An 18,939-nucleotide genomic window follows, 5' to 3' on the forward strand; every position below is an offset into this window, starting at 1 on the left:
TAACACCAGGGGATCTAACAATCGGGCTGGCCCTGCCCAATCAAAACTTCCATGTACTGTAGAAGGGGATAAAGTCCCCGTAGTGCACATGAAGAATATGCTAGGGAAGACAGTCTGGGTTAGTCTTGCCTCAGGCAAAGGCAAACCCATCCGTGGGATTGCTTTTGCCCAAGGACCTGGGTGCACTTGGTGGGTGATGCGGCAGGATGGGGAAGTCCGATGTGTACCTCATGGGGATCTGATTTTGGGCGAGAATAGCCAATGAATCAGATTGTGTGCTGTTAATTGATAAGTAACACTGTCACTGTATGTCCTCATTGCTATAATTGATATCAGTTGTACTACAAGTAAGGCACAGGGATGATGGGATAAGAACTGATCTCAGCAGCTGGCGCCCAGCAGTTTCCTCAAGATCTACATCTTCAGCCCACGGACTGCGTGCATGAGCCACACCAGGTGCACCAGTCACAAGCTCTGAAAAATACAGCATGCAACAGACCAGCACCACCCAGCATCTCACCTGCCCTGAGAGACTGTTCTAACAAATGGAGCCCAAAGCCGTGGATTAAAAGAACTCAACGGACACCTTGGAGGGATGACCCATAAACTAAGGGCATTATATATGTGTGTATATATATATATAACAGGGGAAAGTGGTGGCAATTCATTGGAACCTGCTGGGCATGGCATAGATGGTATGGAATAAGGGGTGGATAATGTCCTGGTTCCGGTGGGGATAGGGTTAACTTTTCCTGGTATTCCATGCCATGTGAGCCACGCCCACCCTGAGCTGCCGGGGGAGGGGGCAGGAAGTTCCTGCTTAAAAGCGGGCTGGGGCGTCCCGGGTCCGGCTGGTCGGCGAGCGGCGGGGAGCGGCGGTTCCGTAATCGCGTTTGTATATTCCCCTGTCCGTGTTGTTGTTGTTGTTTGCCTGTTCCCTTTACTGTCCTGTTAAACTGCCTTTGTCCCAACCCAAGAGTCTTGCCTTTTCTTACGATCCTTCCTGTATTAGGAAGGGACGTGCGAGCGGCACGTGGTTCTTTGTTGCCATCTGAGGCTAAACCACGACACTCTAGTAAATACCACGGTCCCAATAGCAAATTCTTGCACAGAACTATTTATGGTCAATTCACAGCCTGAAGAATAAATGCCATTACAGAATTAAAATACTTTTGAATTACAAAGCTGGAGAAATTGTGTTCTGCTTTCAGGGAGACCACAAAAAAAAAAAAAAAGAGAAGGCAAAAAAAAAAGCTGCCTTCATCACATGGCCTTGACTTGCAAACTCTTGCAAGGAGGGGGAAGCAAAAGCAACACCAGCAGTGCTCCCAGGGATCTGCTACAGGATTTGCTACATCAGTGGGGTCTGTAGGGCCCCCGGAGCCTTCCCGGGAGCATTACACTTCCCAAAACTTGCTTCTCCCTAGACAGTTCTTTGCCTGTTGTCTGTCTCTTGTGGCTGGTTTTCCTTCTTCCATCCCTGCTGGGTGTGGATTTACTACTAGGAGCAATAGTACTGAGCAAGGAATGTAGCCCAGTATTTAATTGCATTGTGTGTGTCAGTGCACAAAGATGCATGTCAGCCCAATCCCCTTTTATTTGCATCGGTTTCCCACCATGGGAACTCAGGTTTGGGTAGGACTACCATACATACGCCTGCATTTCCTGGGTGTGGCCAGATTTTCTAGCCAGAAATTTTATCTCGTAGGTTAAAATAGGAGTTCAGACATATCCCTCGGATCTCTTTTCCAGGAACTCTGTCAGAACAGTATTTCTGTCCAGACAGTCTTAACATTTGACTATGCTGCATAGTTGGTCACTATGCATGTACTGATACGCTCTATAACATATTCCCAGTGGGTTCTACACATCTCAATTGCATCAGAACTACCGTGCGTGCACAAAGCCTCTGTGCAATGGATGTGCAGTGCCTTCAGCATGTCTACGGCATGCTGGACCCTCCACATGTGTGCAGCCTGGCACAAATGGTTATTAATGCATACTTATTCAGAAAACACCAGAAAATAATACGGGAACGCCAAAATAAAGGAGAATAAATTCAAAATATATTTAAACCTACCTGAATGTAAGCCACAGGTATAGATCTATACTTCCCTTTAAGTCTAGCATTTTTTTGTACATTGGGTATTCGTCTAGTATATTGGCACTCGGAGGGCTAACAGGACCTACCTACTAGTCTCTATAGAATGTCTCCAGGGATGGGGCCTCCACCACCTCTTTCCCAAGCCCTGCAAGCAGAAATATGGGAGAAACCAGCACTGAAACTGGGCTTTCCAAAACATGGCAGCTTCAATTTAAAGAGATTTGTGGGTCCCTCTTCAGTTTGAGGTCAAAACTATGGTAAAAATGGAGGTGAAATAACTGAATTTACCTAGTTGCCATGGCATGGCCAGAGGACTACCCCCATGGATAGCTTATATTGTAGGGACAAAGTTCCCCCGTCATGCGAAATAAAGCCATGTTTACTTGTGCTGGAAACAGATGAGTTCTCAATACTTGGGCAACCAAATGTGAAACTGGTATTTTGTGAATTGGATAGCAGAGTTAAAGCTGATTTATCTCTGCCTGCTTCCCTGTATACCCTTTAAAACAAAGTCCCTCCATCCCAACTTCAGGTTTTCCCTAAATTCATGATACTGATCAGTCCAGGTCTAGATACTAGCTGTATGGTCTAGATGTGCTAGGCACAACTGGTTTTTCCCCATTCCAGCCATATTTGGAGCCTTTACATGGAACCATATGAAGCTCCACATGCTCATAAATTAGCTTTTGCTCAAATGAGATTTTCCTCAATTATTAAATGTGCTTCCCCTTTCCCCTCCCTCTTTGATTCTTTTCTATCTTTATGCTCTAGGGAGATTTTCAGAGGTCTTGTGTGAGGATTACAAAGGCAATAAGCGGATTACGGAAAAGTAGCTTTTTGATGTATCCAGCATAATACAAATTAGGATTGTTTATAATTTTATTCCCTTATCGGTTATTACTGTGTGTATGCTGATGTACTTTGAGGTCTCCAAATAAACCAAGAGGGCCAAAGGTAACTGAATTATTTTAATTGGCACATTAAGGAACGCACTTGCCAAAGAACGGATCACGTGTAGAATACTGCTAATACGGAAAGTTTGTTTTATTATTAAAAGAATCTCTGGGAAAAGGGGTTATCTTGTGAAGAATGACATGGGGCTTCTGCAGGTCTAGTTTCTCTGCCTGTGAAAAATGGGCTGTCCCTGACTTTGATGCCTCTCTGGTCTCTTTGGTTTTTAAACTCTTCAAGGGAAGGAATGCTTTCTCACCTAGCCCAGCAGGATGGAGACCTCAAAATGTTCACCTAACGTTAATTAAGAATAATGTTGTTGAAGATTTCTCCCTTTATCTGCTGGAAAATCTACCATATATACTTCATAGTGTATCTAGTGAATCTAAATAAAGATAAAAATTCTCCATCCTATCACCAGGAAATCCAAAGAATGCAAAACTGGTTATTTCATTTTAGGCTTTTCTACTTTCAGCTCTGCAGCACCCGCTACATTCAGGAAGGATGTTGATGCCCAGACCTACCAAATGATAGCCCAGATGCTCAGGTAGCAGAACCTATACAGTTTCTCTGGCTTCAGGCATTCCTGTGTCTTTCAGACGGGTGTAAAAAGATGGGAGGGAAGTCAAAAATTAATTGCTCTATCAACGGAATGAATACATCTTCTGGCATTTTCTGTCTGGCAGAAGTGGTCAGGCAGTTATTCTGCAGCAGTGTTTATATTGATAAGAATGTCAATAACAAGGTGCAGTGTGCTGCAATGTGGTTTTGCTAATGAATTGATGAAAGGAGAGAATTATTTTTAGATTGTGAATAAGTGTGAGAAAGTGAGCTCTAAAATTCTTCGGGGAAAAAAAAATAATAAAGATTCCACCGTTTTCAGGTTTACCAGTACTGTATGCCATTCCCTTATCTCCTGATAAAAAATACAAGTGTAAATGTCAAGCCATGCAAGTGATGACCTCTGACTTCTTTCAAAATGCCGTGATGCTTTTAAAAGAGCACTAGGAGAATAGGCTGAATGACTAACGGGTAGATTGTGCCCTCTGGAAAATCCCAAGATGGTGTTGAAATTGCTGAGCTTCCCCAAAGGCGGGATGAGTTGTACTGAACAGAGATGCTGGGATCTGAGTAACAACAGCTCTGCCTCCCTCCAACACCACAACAGGCTCCTTCCCCACATCTGGTGCTCAGGGGAGGAAAGGAACGAAGAGAAATCATCTTCTTCAGCGTTTTCCCCATTGAAACCTGCACTGATTTTGAAGTGTATGTTCCTGTTTTCCCTTCTTTTCCTCTCTACCTCCTGTTCCCAAGGGCATAGGTGTTAGCACAGGGGCAGCTGCTGAAAATCATACTGCCTTGAGCTAGGAAAACATTTTGGGGTGGGAGGGTCAGAATCCATAATCCCTCTGCCGCCACCCAGCCTCAGAGACTACCGCACTTATTTCAGACCCTCTCTTTGGGAGGCAGCAACTGGTCCGCCGATAAGGCTTGTGAATGAACACAATTCTGTGTGCATTCCTGTGCTTCGTAGTCTTGCGGCTCACGCTGTCTCATTTTACCGCTGTGTGAAGGGGCAGAAGGTGGTCCTAAGTGAGGCCAGAGATGGTACCGCACGCACGTCAAGGACCACCTGGTACAAGTATCGCGAATCAGATACGGTTTCTCAATACAAATATATATATATATTGCACCTATACGTATACTATAGATAGATATATATCTCTTCCTCTGTCAAGGTGTTTAAGGTTTTATGGAACAACTCAACAAGAATAACATTAAAATATGCTACAATTCAGGCTATTAGGTAGGCTGACTGTGACATTTCCACTCCTGTAGATTTTCAACCAGAAGAAACCTTGCTGAGGATTGCAAGACAGGCTGTCCAGTGGCATTCTTAGCATGCCTCACCCCCCCCACAACTGAGACAGGCACCTCAAATGAGGAACCCCCTGGTCATTTGTTTCCAAACTGGTTTAGGGTCTCTCTCTGCCCTAAGCAACAGTGACAGGGGTGCAGCCAAGGTGGGGGAGACTCTATCACACCCTGCAGACATTACTTAATACTTACTTGCTTTCTGGAAGCTCCTACAGGTTAAGTCTTCCTGATGCCAGGAATTCGCAGTTGAACATCAACATGGCAATAACCACGTACTCTCAATCCCTGTGGTTAACTCGGGCAGATTTGTTGTTGGTTGCTAAAGGCAACTAGTTCTGATTGATGGTTTCCATGAACTTTCCACCAGCAGGGTGGGGCCTGGGCTATCATGTTTCCAGGGCTCTGCAGGCAGGGAGAGGCAGTAGGAGAAAAAGAGGGAAACTGGAAGACCATAAAGGTATGTGCCCTAATCTCGTAACTGCAGTAGCACAAGGGTGGCAAAGACTCTATGAGGGAGTTTGTGTGTGATATGGGTTGCACTCTGTACAAAATAAAGTAAAACAAAACAAAAGTTTGTAAAGCTCTTTCTAATCCATGAATATTAAACCCCTGCTCTTCTCACTTTCTCATACTAAAGGCACCCTGGTAAGACAAATCTCTTTTTAAATATTTATCAGAAAAAAAGCAAAACAGTATGAAAGAGACTTGCACAAAACTTGTTTATCAGTCCTAGGCGTGTGAGCCTATCTATCAGCCCTTCCGTGACTCTTGGCGTAGTTTTCTCTGTCTAGCTCATACACTTCAGATGATATGAAAGGATTTCAATGTGCACTTGAATCATTTTTATCCAGATTTATTCTACCGGCATTTTTCTTTAACATGCTTATTTGTCTCTTTTAAGGTCTGCTTTACATTACATAGTCTCTTTGTATTCCGTGGAGATGAAAAGCACATGCGTTTCCACTCCTCCTTCATTATAATGCTACTTTTTGAAGAAAAGCATCTCATGTGTTCTAAAAAAATGCTGTTATTACGAAGTTTTAAAAAACCTGTTGATGACTCATTGGGAAATAGTGAACAATATAATTTTCCCAGCTTTTCTTTACTCCCATTCAATCTTAGATCTTTCTGCCAAAAGGGTGCAAACCACTTCTTGTAGGTGGGGCTGGCAGCTCTATTGTTAAGATTGCTTAAGTACGTTTACCAAACATTAGATATTTTAGCCAAAATTTCCACACAGAATATTTACCTAAACCTGAATTACATGGAAAACTCTTAGCCAGAAGTTTCTCTTATCTCTAAAACCAGGGCTAGGGATATTTTGCAGTGTCAGAATATTCTGGTAATCTTTCTCAGAGAGGCATTAATGCCCTTACCCTTTGAAAAAGGAACATGAAATTTGCCTTTGTGAAAGCCTGCCCCAATTTAACCACATTACGAGGCTTTGAAAAACTGCAGGCACCAGCTGACCAGATCCAGAGACCGCATCTCTCTGGCCAACTGAGCTTGTCCAGGGGCTGTGGGCTAAAAGAATGCGGAGGTCCGTGCCCGGCTCCTTCTCCTGGCCAGGTTGTATCTCCATGTGTCAGTTTTCATTCTTATCAGGCCCCTTTGTGGGCTCCCCTAACTCAGCTCACTAATCCCACAGAAAGTGGCTGGATTAGTTTTCTGCCAGTGATCAGAGGTAGGTCTGAGGGATACAAGCACCAGTGAAAAATAAAAGGTGGCAGCAGGCCCTCCACAAGAGGAGGCAGGGAGACCTCACACTTGCTGGCAGTGAGCTGTTAGATCAGCACACCTGTGCTTGTAAAATTGAGCCTCAATAAAGCTTCACAGCTTGATTTTCTAAAAATTTGGTAAAACCCATCTGCATTACACACTTGGCATCCTAGGGGCAAGCAGAACTTTTGCTTTAGTTGCAGTTCTGTCTCCTCTAGCCTGTGGATTGAGGTACCAAAGCAAAAAGCAGGCACTCCTTCCCTCCTGCTCTCCCAGAATTTCCCTCCTCCTGAACATACGCCATGAAGAAGAAAGCTACCAGAACTGTACGTGTGAGAAGCAAGATGGACAACCAGAGAAGGAGATTAGGCTATGAGACAATACCTGAGGCCAGAGACTTGAGGTTTACAGAGGTTGGACTGGGTGCCTGGAGTAGCAAGAGGGGACCGGGGCATGACACAGCGGTCAAGACATGGGACCGGCATCTGGCTGTCAAAGAGACCGAGAGTTGGGGAGAAAAAAAGATGCTGAGACCAGATGAGAACTCAAGAAAAGGTCAATAGGGATGAATGTTGTTGTCCTGGGGAGGGGGGGCTGTGCCAGCACTGACTATGCGGAGGAGAAAGATGGCTAGCTGAGTGACGAGAACTGCAGTGGGGAAGAGACAGGACTAGTGTATGCATGTACTGCACACACTATTTCCATTGCCATTCCTGCAGGCGTACCAAACCTACCTTAAATTTAACTGCTAATTGTAGCTGTGGCCCCTGGGAACTCAGCATGGTTTGCAAAACCCACCCAAGATGGTGGGTGAATGCATAGGCAGCACTTTTCTGAGTAGCATCCCAAGAATGAAAAGGAGAGGCAGGAAAGACCATGCTTCAAAGAGACAGGCAGAAGACTGTGCCCACTGCAGCATATCCCTGTCTGGAGCCTGGAGAGGACATCAGGAGTCCACTGGTTTTCTGTTGCCAGCAAATACCTGAAAAATCTAGCTCCACAGTGTGTCATGCCTCTCCAGTGGCAAGTTCATAGCCATTCATGGCATTCCATAAAGCCCAAATAGAAGAAAAGCTTGAGCTGAAGAGAGGGTCCCCCTCCTTCTGCTGGTCACTGTGGACAGCCACATGACACTCTGTTAACAAGGCTTGGAGGGTCAGGGGAAATGCTAATCCAGTGTAAAAACAGGTACTTGAAATTCAGAAAGCTCCAGTTCTCAATATATATAATCCTACTTCATGTTCTTTATGCATATCACAAGGTTCGGTAGAGTAATAGCTTTTTATTTCTGTCCTTGTGACCCTTAGTACACAGAGAATGGGTGTGCAATAGGGACCAGTTTGGTCAGGTTTATTTAATGAGGCCATTGCTTTTCTACAGAAAAAAAAAAAGTACAAGGTCATGGAAGTAAAGACGTGTTCAGGGTGGCTGTGAACAAGGGACCAGATAAAAGTTTCAGTGACCGTGTAGCTTTGGCCTTTCCTAGCACTTAAGAAATTGTCTTCTCAGAGTAAAAATGATCTTTTAATGGTTTGCTTAATGTTTATGCTCAGTCACACTATTATTCCATACTGCCACATAACCAATTCCCAAAGGTTTAAAAGCAAATTTGACCTCGAAACTGCCATGTTGGCTGCAAGTTCTCAAGATTTTCCTTAATTTACCGGCCATGAAAGGCTATTTGAACTAAGCCATGGGACTAACCACTGAAACAAATGAACAGATGAAGTAAGTGCTCATACGACCCGTTCCAGCAGTTCTGCTTACATTGCTACATTTCAGCTGTGAACACCTCAGCCTGGCTGTAGACTAGGTTAATTCAATCGCTTTAAAAACTGACCAAATTGGTACAAATCAAAGGGCAGACCTCATCTGAGGAAGTTAAGCTACCAAGCATTTTCTAAGAAGTAGCAACTTTGAATTCTTCCTCATTTGAAGTTGGTTTTAATCTGCAATTCAGAATTGAAAGTCTATGCTTCATATTATTAACGTTCTCAGATATTTAGCCTTGGAGAAGTCTGTTTTTCCAAACTGCAACAAGTAACAATTTCTTTCCAATGCCAATATGTAGGCTTGTCTTTCTGCCCACCAAAGCAGACAATGAACACTGCAGCCTCTCCAATCAATAATGCCCTCAGTTAAGGCTTTATTTAGAGGAACTGAACCAAACAAAACAGAGCAACCCAAACCATTAGACAGACAGCCAGGTCAGGCTCTTTAGGTCAGGCACTACCAATCTTTGGTGATTTTGGGGCTGAGAGAGAAAGCTGACCCAATACGCAGAAGAACTTGAGTACTTTTGAGCACTCCCTTCAGGCTGGATGCAGTTAAATTAAACACCTAAACAATACCCCTCACTTGTTTCCCAACCCCTGTGTGCCACTCTGTTCCAGAGAGGGCCTTGCTGCTTTTCCAAGTCCCTAAAACCCTGTTACTGTCCAAGTATCAGGTGTTAACTGCTGTGTGTAGGGTTGGTGACAGTAGCCCTGATGTGGTCAAGCTGTCCACGATGGAGTGACAACTCTTGACCTGTGATCTTCAGTTCCCGTTGTATCCACTTGGGATATATTGCAATTTTGAAGAGATTTTTGTGGCGTTCTGTGTCTTTGCATCAAACAGATCATCATCACTTTCATACGCTGATCTTTACAGTTCTATGAAGACTATTTCTCTTACAACCATACCAAGCACAGATTTTTCACTCCAAAGCCCCTCAGTTGTTGGCTCCCATTACCTGTCAGGCCTCACCAAGGCTAACGCCTGGACTGCCTCCCTTCATCACACAGCTCACTGAATCCTTCCTTCGCATTTTTCGCAGCAGCCCACTGACTGCTCAGTGCGCCATCCGAAGCCTTTTTTGTGTTGCGCTTTATTAGCTAATATATCATGCTGTAGCTATAATATGCAAAGTAGCATTTCACTGCATAATTTCAACACTGGACGCATTCATCTTTTCCCCAGTCACGGCTCAGAAAGCTCCTCTGAATGGCTGATTAGTGAGTCGAGAAGTTTATTAGAAGACAAACAGCATACAAAGGTAAAAGCTATAAACACAAAGCAAATCGCTTGTGGCCATTGTTCTTCCTGGTACCAAGAGTAATACAACCTTTAAAGCTGTGTTTGATGGCCTGTTCCTGGTTCTGTCTTGGTCTCCTCAGGTTGTCATTCTTGCAGGCTTTAACAGGGAGTAGAGATGAGTTCAAATTTGCTAGAACAGAGTTTGTCGCAGAAGCAAGCATGGATCTGGATCTGAAGTTTGCCTATGTCGCTATATAATTGTATAAAGTTACATTTTGATGGTCCGGGCCAGACCGCTTCCCCAGGTTTTCTAAGGTACTCAGCAGGAAACAAGTGGGGGGAGTGGGCCAACCACCCCACCCCACCCATATTTCTATATGAAAATATGTTTTTAATATTGGGCTTATAATGCATAGAGGACCAACATAAGGCATGTAATATCAGGAAAAAGTCAGGAATACATCATTACCAACATCAAACATTCAAAAAATGCAAGCTAGAGGTCAAAAATTGTGAAATTGGCCTTCAAATAAAAATTTTAAATACTAAACAGTTAAAGTTGATGGTTTTCATCTTTTTCTGAACACAAGGACTACATCCTGCCTTTTGTGTAATGTTTGAATGATGCCGGGACCAAAGGCTCTAGAGAAAATGGTAAATATTTTGAGATATATCCAAATTAGAGTTTTTAACCTGCAATCTATGTGCTCAAAGAGTGTATTTAAGGGGTCTGCAGAGGGTAACTAAGAAAAGCAAACCTATTTTCTGCAGTATTAAATCACAATACAGGAACTGACACTTCCACTGCGGGGGGAGGGAAAGTTTTAAGGTGCTGCAAATAATAAAAGGTTGAAAAACTTGTTTCTGGCAATTCTAACTCGAGCTTTCAATTATTTAAGTGATGTGAGGGCCCCAGTTCTACTGAAGTTAACCAGGATTTGTTCTAAATCCCACAGGTACTTCGGAAAGTTCAAACCAGAGTTTCTGGATGAGTGGTTCCAACTGCGTACAATGTGCAGAGCTCTAAACTTCTAAACGTGGTTTGTTTTTTTTTTTGTTCCAGGGAAGGTGTAAATTCCTGCATATGGAATTTAAGCGTATGCATAGCAAGCTAGCATTTTTTGATTACCTTCTGCAGACCCCTTCCTGATAGTTCACGAGCCTCAGCATTTCCAATTATACAGACTGCCTGAGCTTTTAGTGACTTGCTCCTGTCCTTCAGCTAATATTTCTGGAAGGGATTTCAGTGATCTTTTTTGGCTTGGGAGTAGTTAGTTAAACTGTCAACAAAATGATGAATGGCATCTGCACCCATGTGTTACCACAAAGATGCCTTGCAGACATTTCCTCAGATTTTAAGGCATCTGGCTAGGACTTTCTTACGTCACCAAATACAATAGAAGAATAGTAATGATTAGCAGTTGTATAACAGTATACTTCTCCAAGGCCTTTTTTGCTTGGATGTTTATAAAGCTCTGCTGGAAGAAAAACAATAATTCACAGATGGGAAAACTAGGGAAGAGGTGAAGTTGAAGTTCCTTTTTTAAGCCACGAATCCATTTCCAGTCGGAGCCCAAAACACAATTCGGATTCTCTGCTCAGATCAAAACTTCACAATGAAGGCAATTTTTTTTTTAGAAATTAGGAGAAGAGATTTTAGTTTCAAAGCCCCGAAGATTTCTTGACAGTAACACTGAAAAAAACCCATTCAGTTCCTCTGAAAGCTATCTTACAATTCAGAAACTATGAGTATTAATTTTCCCGTGTGTCTTTCTCACATTAAAAGTTGCTAACTACCAGAAGGTGAGCATGGGAAACAATTAGGCTCATCCTTAAAAAACAAACCTGTGCAAAAGGAAAGCAAGCAATTCCTGAATATAAATGATTTCTTGGTGTTCTTTTTCATCTCCTCTGCCTGAGGCCAAATCACTCCTTTCAAGGAAACATCCACAGGAAGGGCAAGGTTGCTCATGCTCTGAGTCAGGGTCTGTCGCTGGGTTGCTGCTGGCTAGCTGCCCGAATCCTGCTCCTCCCGCTCCTGGGCAGGGCAGGAGGAGGCTGTGTGTTACTCATGGTATGGGATGATGGAACCTAGAGTAACGTCTTGCGGCAAAGTATCTTTGCTCTGGCGTCTGGGATGTGCCTTTCCCGCTCCATGGCATTCCAGCTCTCAGCAATGGCGCCCTGTGAGTTAGGGAAATGCAGGTAACGTCGGAGCTTCCCAGGCCCTCGGAGGGGTTAAAAACAGAGAACGTTTGGGGAAAAGGTGGCTGTTAGGAGCCAAAGATCTGGAAATGATTTGTGGTCTCAGAAACAGTGGACATCAGGTAGGGCACTTACTGCTGAACTTTGAGGGTGTTGCTTTTAAATTCTTAGGACTGACTTAGAATTGCAATAATTAACAAAATCACTTCAGCATAAAGCATGTTTTCTTCATATTCTTTATCTCAGCTCTCTCCTTCTAGCCTAATTTGGCATTCACGTATGGGAAATCATTGTACGGCTCACCCAGACGTAAGAGAGATTCAGCCTTCGCAGTGATACCCTCCCCCCCAGGCTCCGGCTCCCAGCCCCAGCCCCAGAGCAAGACACTGGCAGGAGCTTCCCCCCTTACACAATCTTGCTGACACAGAGGCCAGGTTCAAGCCGAGACCAGCTTCCAGGGCCTCTCACACTGCTGTCTCATATCACCAGCCTTTGCTCTTTCCTCCTCACTCCCAGCCGTAGGTTTTCCACCATGGTTGCCTCTATCCAGGTCTTTCCCACATTGCTGCAGCAACCTCTGCAGCTCGGCATTGATTCCAACAGAGATTTTTTTTCCCCCCTCCCCTTTCTGCTTAACAGCTCTACTTTGAGAGTTTCTCAGCCAAAGCAGTGGACCTGCAGGGATGATCCCAGTGCACTGAGTGAGGCTGAAGGACCAGCTTTCCTCCAGCTCACATCTGTCACCTTGCCTTTTTGCTGACACTGCTGCTTTCCGGCATGTTGTTCCTCCAGTGCTTCTTACACTGAAGCAAGTTATTAACCTCAGTGGCTCGTCCTCTCACTGATGGACTGTGTGTAGCCTTCAGGTTTGACTTCTGACGTTTTCTTTGCTGATGTCACACGGGCTAGAAACACAGCCACCCTCCCTCCACCACAGCCACCGTGATCTGGGCACCTCCATATTCCCATGGGGTCATTTTAACAGCAAACATCTACCAAGAGATAATTTAGCAAAGGGTTGTTCACTTTGCAAGCCTCCTTCAGATTTTCTGACAGGCTAGTTACTTGATGGGGCATCCACACTGGCTTTTTGCACCTTGTCATTGTGAAAGCTCTTTGGTACAGGAGCTTTTTGTTTGCACATGGCTGGACAGTATTTGGTGCATGCTAAGTGAAGTTAGCGGCCGCTTCTGTGATGTGCTACAATGCTACCCAGTAAATGAGGTTTGGTGCTTTTCCTTTTTTCTGCGTAGGCTCCACTGCTGCGTGTCTCTCCATGCTACCTTCCCAAACGATTACTGCCGCCGCACTGCACCTCTTTTCCTTGGAACAGGCAGCTCCATTAATGCAGCTGTCTCACCGTATGCCGTTATCGGCTCGACTCATCACAGCAAGACCTCTAAAGCCTCCCTGGAATTTCTGGCAGATATTATCTCTTCCTAGATATAATACATTACCTTTTAATAAATTAGCATGTGCCTAACTTTAATGACCCAGGAAAATGTAATCTTTGAATTGATGATATCCTTTTAAAAGAATTTAACCAAATATATGTCTTATGTAAATCGCACAGTGTATTATAGTTATAGCCACCTTGAAATGACTGAACGGTCTGCCTCCAGCTTATAGGAGATTTAAGTTTTTTAAAGATACAGCATAGAGAACAACAGTTCCAACCTTCCCCTTTCATTGCTTCATACACTGTAAGGAGCGTCTGGGTTTACATCCCCTCTCTGGGCTATTTTGCTACTACATAGTTAAAAAAGGTGATTTTGGAGTTATGCATTGTAAATTCACTTAGCAATTCTTACTGCTGTACGAACAGCGCTGCCCATTTAAGGGCCATAAAAGTGCCCTCAGCCACAGCACGAGACGATGTGAGTCCCGCTTCTGGTACCATTTGGCCCTGAGTGTGTTACGGGTTGCAAGAAACTCCTATCAGATCCCATGCCGTGTACCAATGTAAACTTGTCAGCCAGTAACTGGTATAATGGTGTTTGAGGAAGATACCATTCATTTGTTAGTTCTGTTTAGTTTGCTGGAGTCTATGAAGGAGTTTAATTTTCCATACCCTCCAATAAAAGGGACCGCAGGGAGGAGAAGTCATGAGTAAGCAGAACCATAAATATATTACAGATGTGTGGAGTTTTCTTTGGGGACTCTAGTCAGAAATCATTTGGCCGGAGCTGTCTGACGCTCGCACTGGTTTCCTGTGTCATAGCTGTTACACAGAGGGAAGTCTCTGTTACGTGGAGGTAAGGTCACAAAGGCACAAGGCAGATACGAAGGGTACCTGGTTGTACCAGCAGACTTTGCCAGTATCAGAGGAAAACAGGTATTTTCTCAGAACAGCTTTGAAAGCTAATGCTGGTCTGGGGGATTTCTGTGTCTACACAAATTAGGAAGATGGAAACATATAAATCCACTCAGCAGAAAGCATGGGCTTTTGCTGACACTCTAGGAATTTTCGTGATGCTGAGTGAAAAACATTTCCTTGACATCCCAGATGACGCCTTCTATTAGCCTGCCATGTAACCAAACATAACATCGCATGTTTGAGCTCTGTTTCAGAGTTTCTCCTGCCAAACCTCAAAGAAAGAGCAGAGAAGGTGAAATTGGCCCCCTCATTTCCTGAAGACCACAACACACTGTCTTAGCCCTCAGATAACAAGGTCTCTCAAGTGTCACACGTTGAACATGGGACTCGCAGAACAGGCCACTACTTCACATTCCTCAGCCCCTTGGCTTCTCTCTCGCACGCATTTACACCATAGGTCCCTGGCCTCTTTTCTTCTTTGGGACCATGCCAGGCATAGCTGTTTGTCCTGATGTATGATCCCCTGGCAGGCTGTACCTGGTCCAAGGGGCCAGGAATCAGGGGAATACCTGGGGCAATGAACTGCAGGACACCTACCAAGGCTTCACAGGGGCAACAGCCCTGCTCCGAGGCGTGCTTCTCCTTGGCTGTAGTCTATCTGTGCAGGCATCTCCCAGGGAATGATCAATAGCAGCACTCTTTCACCCACTTGGAAAGCAAACACTGACTGTGAGAAAACAAATTAAAAAGGAATATGGGCTCAGATATGCAACCTGCCCTCTTTGTCGATGGAGGCCCACAGTGCCACACCATAAAACGAGGCTCTTCTGAGAGCTCTTTACACTCCATTCTTTTCCATGGAAGACGTGCCACGCTAATCCTGAGGATGCTGGGTCTTGTGGGTGTCTACAAATTGCTTGTGCAGAGGGGAAAAAACCTAATATAAACCCCAAAAGAACAAAAAAAATCAAAACCATCCCAGATGTTTCATTGTAACATTTCTGAAATAAAGCATTGATTTTTCAAAGCAATATTTGGTTTTGTAATTTTTTTCAAGGTTATTATTCCTTTGAAGTTTGCAAACACTTAATACTGGAAGAGAGAAAAACACCCCTCATTTGTCCCAAAATCATTTAGAACCTTGTTTTCATGTTGAGCCTCTTTGGCACGGCTTGTGAAAGATGAAATATTCACATAGTGCTAGGCCTAAATAGGTGTATGACTTTGCCAAATTTTCCCCAAAAGTTTGGTGTGAAACAGGGATGGGAACATTGTTTTAGAAAGAGTGCCTTTGGATGAAAAAAAAGAAAAGAAAAAAAAAGCCCTCAGAAGACAAAAGCAGTTTCACAGCAGGGCATAACTGGCAAATAACAAATAGGATCATCTCCATAACCCTCTCACTATTAAGAAACAAAACTCAGTCTAAGCCAAATTTCCTTACAGTCGGCCTGCCTCTCTCTGTGTGTTTCAAGTAACGAGGCCCTATTATTGCTATTATTGCTTTCTCTCACTTTACAGCCTACAGGAACTATTCTTTCTTGCCCAAAGTGCCTCTGATTTCAACGCCAGCCTTTGTAAGGGAAGCTGAGACGGAGCAGACCCCCAGCTGCCTATACACAGAAGCAGCTAAGAAGGTATTGATTAACGGGGAAGACTTCGGGGGTGTTTGTCAGAAAATATCTATTAGTCAATCTAAAAATGTATGTTTCAACACAAGTTCTGTCAGTGCTCCTCAGGCGTGGCACGCTTAAAGTCAGAGAACCCCCCAGAGAGTGAGAAGGCGAACGGTGGGGATTCGGAGCAAGGTTGAGCTGTCCTCGCTCAAAGCGCAGAAGCAAAATAGGGCATCGGCCTCTTGATGCCCCTCTCAGTGCTGAGAGCCAGCCCGCTTGCTTGGGCAGGGAGATGTAGGTAGGTGAGAGGGAACTAACTGCATCCCTGCGGACAGACGAGAGGCAGGGTCAGAAAGACCCCGGCTGGCATTCCTGCTCTGAAACAAAAAGAGCAAGGAGTTTTAATCTGCCTTCCTCGTGTCCTTTCCAGAGGAATGGGGATGCTCGCCCCAGTATTCACAGGTTACACGTTTCACTAGACTGTAGGAGAAGAAATTTGTTGACATTTCTAAAATACTCACTGGACCGCCTGGAAAACTGTTTCCCACCTGCATCTAGGCAAGAGCCTCTTTTGAATAGGGAGATCTGCAGGGCGTCTCAGAGAGATGCCTGCATCAGCTGTTTTATCTAAGTGCAAAGGGCTTATCATTACTTTACAAGCAGTGTTTGTACAGCACAGATAAACAGAATGATTATTTTATAGCAGCTCGACTCTTCCTTTGTTTCTGTCTTTGGTTGAAAGGCCAGCTAATTAGTTGAGAAACCCTTTTTTGCTACATTACCTAAAAAAAAAAGTCAATGTTATTCAAGACCTTCTGGTTTTCAACCTTCCTTAATATTACAATCCTTATAACTCTGCGGTCTGTGAGTACAGCTCATAAAAAAAAACCCAAACAAAACAAAACAAAACAAAACAAATTAAAAGTGACCAAGAACAAAAGATCATTCCATCTTTTTATTTAGGCATGACACAAACTGAGTGACATGAAAAAGCAAACAAACAGCAGAAAAAGTCATGGACAGGTCAGAAAAACAGAGTTAAGAGGTTACTTGCTATTGCTTGAAAGAATAAAAACTGGCCTAAATCAATTTAGTGTGTGTTTACTGCTTTCCTGCTTGGCACATTGTTTGCCGTTACTTACTGACCGGACCCTTGAAAGCAGCTTGGAGCTGTGATTTTACTACAGCAGTGGAGAAGAATACAGCCAGTCTTGATCCAGCTAGTGTCAGAAGGCTGCGCTTGCACTACTTAAACACTTACATTTCAATAGGAAGTTTTAGTGCACAAATAAAATGATGTCTTTATGTTAGAAAGTTCTACTCTGAATTTCTGCCGTGTCACATAACAGGTTCCTTTTACAGCTGAGTTCTTTAGAAAAACATCAGGAATTTAACAAAACTATTTTGCTGGGGTTTGACCACCTACACTTTGTACTATTTTTTTTCCTGCCGTTTAGCATTACGGGTCTTTTTTCTGCGTTTACACCCCTTCCGTTCTCCCCTGAGGAACTGTGCTAGTGGGCTGTCTGACATAAAAGATATAATAAAAAAAAAAGGTACATCAATAATCAGATTTCAAGGAAATTCACTTATATAGCAGACTACCAGGCAAATGTAGATACTTAAAAAAACAAACAAACAGAGCCATTCTCTCTAAAGCCATTACTTTTTCTCTTCCTCTTCTTCCTCTAATAGGAAATTAAAATCCATCATGTTCAGGACATTGGAGTATTCATCATTCTGTTCACTGGAGGGTTGTTCTTCAGGCTATAAGGAGCGGTGGGGAAAAACAATTGAAACCAGTGCTCATTTTCACTTGGTATAGAAAATCACAGACCAGATCCTCATTTAATATGAATTACTACAGGTCTTTTTGAAGCAATGCTGAGAATATGGCCCTAGACACAAAATTAAATTAAGCCTCCTCCAGGCATTATAGTTAGGTGCAGAAACATTTTTTGTAGTTATATTTTCACATGCGAGCACGATACTTTTCGCTTGGAAAAAAAAATAAATTATTGTAGATCTGAGCTCCCTTGCTCTGTGGTAGATTTATAGTCAGGAGAAGGTGCCGCTTGCCTTTAACCACCAGCAGACCGGCTGAGTTCCCTCCTGCCAAGACTCTGCTCTTCCTTCTCCTAGGAAATGCCCCAGAGGACCTGCAGAGTCTATGAAGCTCTACCTCTTTCCAACAGAGGTGTACGGTTCTTACCGCAAAGGGACCCTAGGTGGGTGTTTAGATAACCCCTGCCATGACAGAATATAAGGAGCAACAGCACGCCTTCTGATAGCTCTGTGCAGCTCACCAGTCCTTCCCAGTTACAAAATGATGTGGCTTTGCGGAGCCGCAAAAAGGGAACTGGCTGGGCCGGAATGGGCTTGCTATTCAGCAATAGAGCTGCAGTTTTAAATAACTGGTCTAAAATACTTCCTTAGTATAGAAAAAGGTACATTGTGTTCAGTTTATTTCCCAGAAGGGTAAATTAGCTTGCCGTGATCTCAGGTCAGACCTGACCTTATCAGACCACTGTTACAACTATTCTGTTAATGGTTTGGATATCTCTCTACTGTGCTTCAGTCACTCCCGTGAGCATATCCATATCCCAGTCTTCAGCTAGCCTGGGTGAGGCATTCTCCCTTATATCGGGATGCTGGAAAACGCACCTTTCTTATGCTCCCGTGAGACCGAGTGTTGGCTGTGCAGAAAACGGCCTGTGGGAAGAAGTGCCGATCTGCTTCTTCAGAGATATCTCTGTGCAGTCGAGCTTCGTTGGGCATTGGCCTTCGCTCGTGTCTAGAGCTGTAACTCTGGCTGTGGAGTTACTCTGGTGATGGAGCAGCCCAGTGCTGCCTAGCGCTGAGAGCACATGATTTCAGAGCCTGAAGCTCAGATGACAAACTCTGCTACTGGCTAGCTGAGTGACTTTTAACCACGCCAATGGTATTTTCAAACACTGAATCCAAGAGAAACCCAGACCTGTGCCCTCTTCTTACAACCGACCCGCTCAACTCCTGGGTATAGTTCCCACCCATCCGTAAAACTACCATGAAGCCCAAAGCAGCGTGAAGGCTTTATTTCATTTATAGCCTCCAAGATGATGGGGTCTGCTCAAGTGACAGTTGCTGAAACGGAT

At 43.9% G+C, this 18,939-nt stretch overlaps 1 protein-coding gene across 1 annotated transcript in view; it reads right to left on the reverse strand.

Moving 5' to 3' along the window:
- Window positions 1–5,231, reverse strand: part of LMNTD1 (lamin tail domain containing 1) — a 223,672-nt gene extending 218,441 nt beyond the window's left edge. Inside the window, exon 1 of the mRNA XM_074572755.1 lies at window positions 5,126–5,231. The gene's annotated coding sequence lies outside the window, so the exon portion shown is untranslated. The remainder of the gene's footprint in view (window positions 1–5,125) is intronic.
- Between the last annotated feature and the right edge of the window lie 13,708 nt (window positions 5,232–18,939).

Source organism: Larus michahellis, chromosome 1, assembly GCF_964199755.1.
Source record: "Larus michahellis chromosome 1, bLarMic1.1, whole genome shotgun sequence".
NCBI classification, from domain to species: Eukaryota; Metazoa; Chordata; class Aves; order Charadriiformes; family Laridae; genus Larus; species Larus michahellis.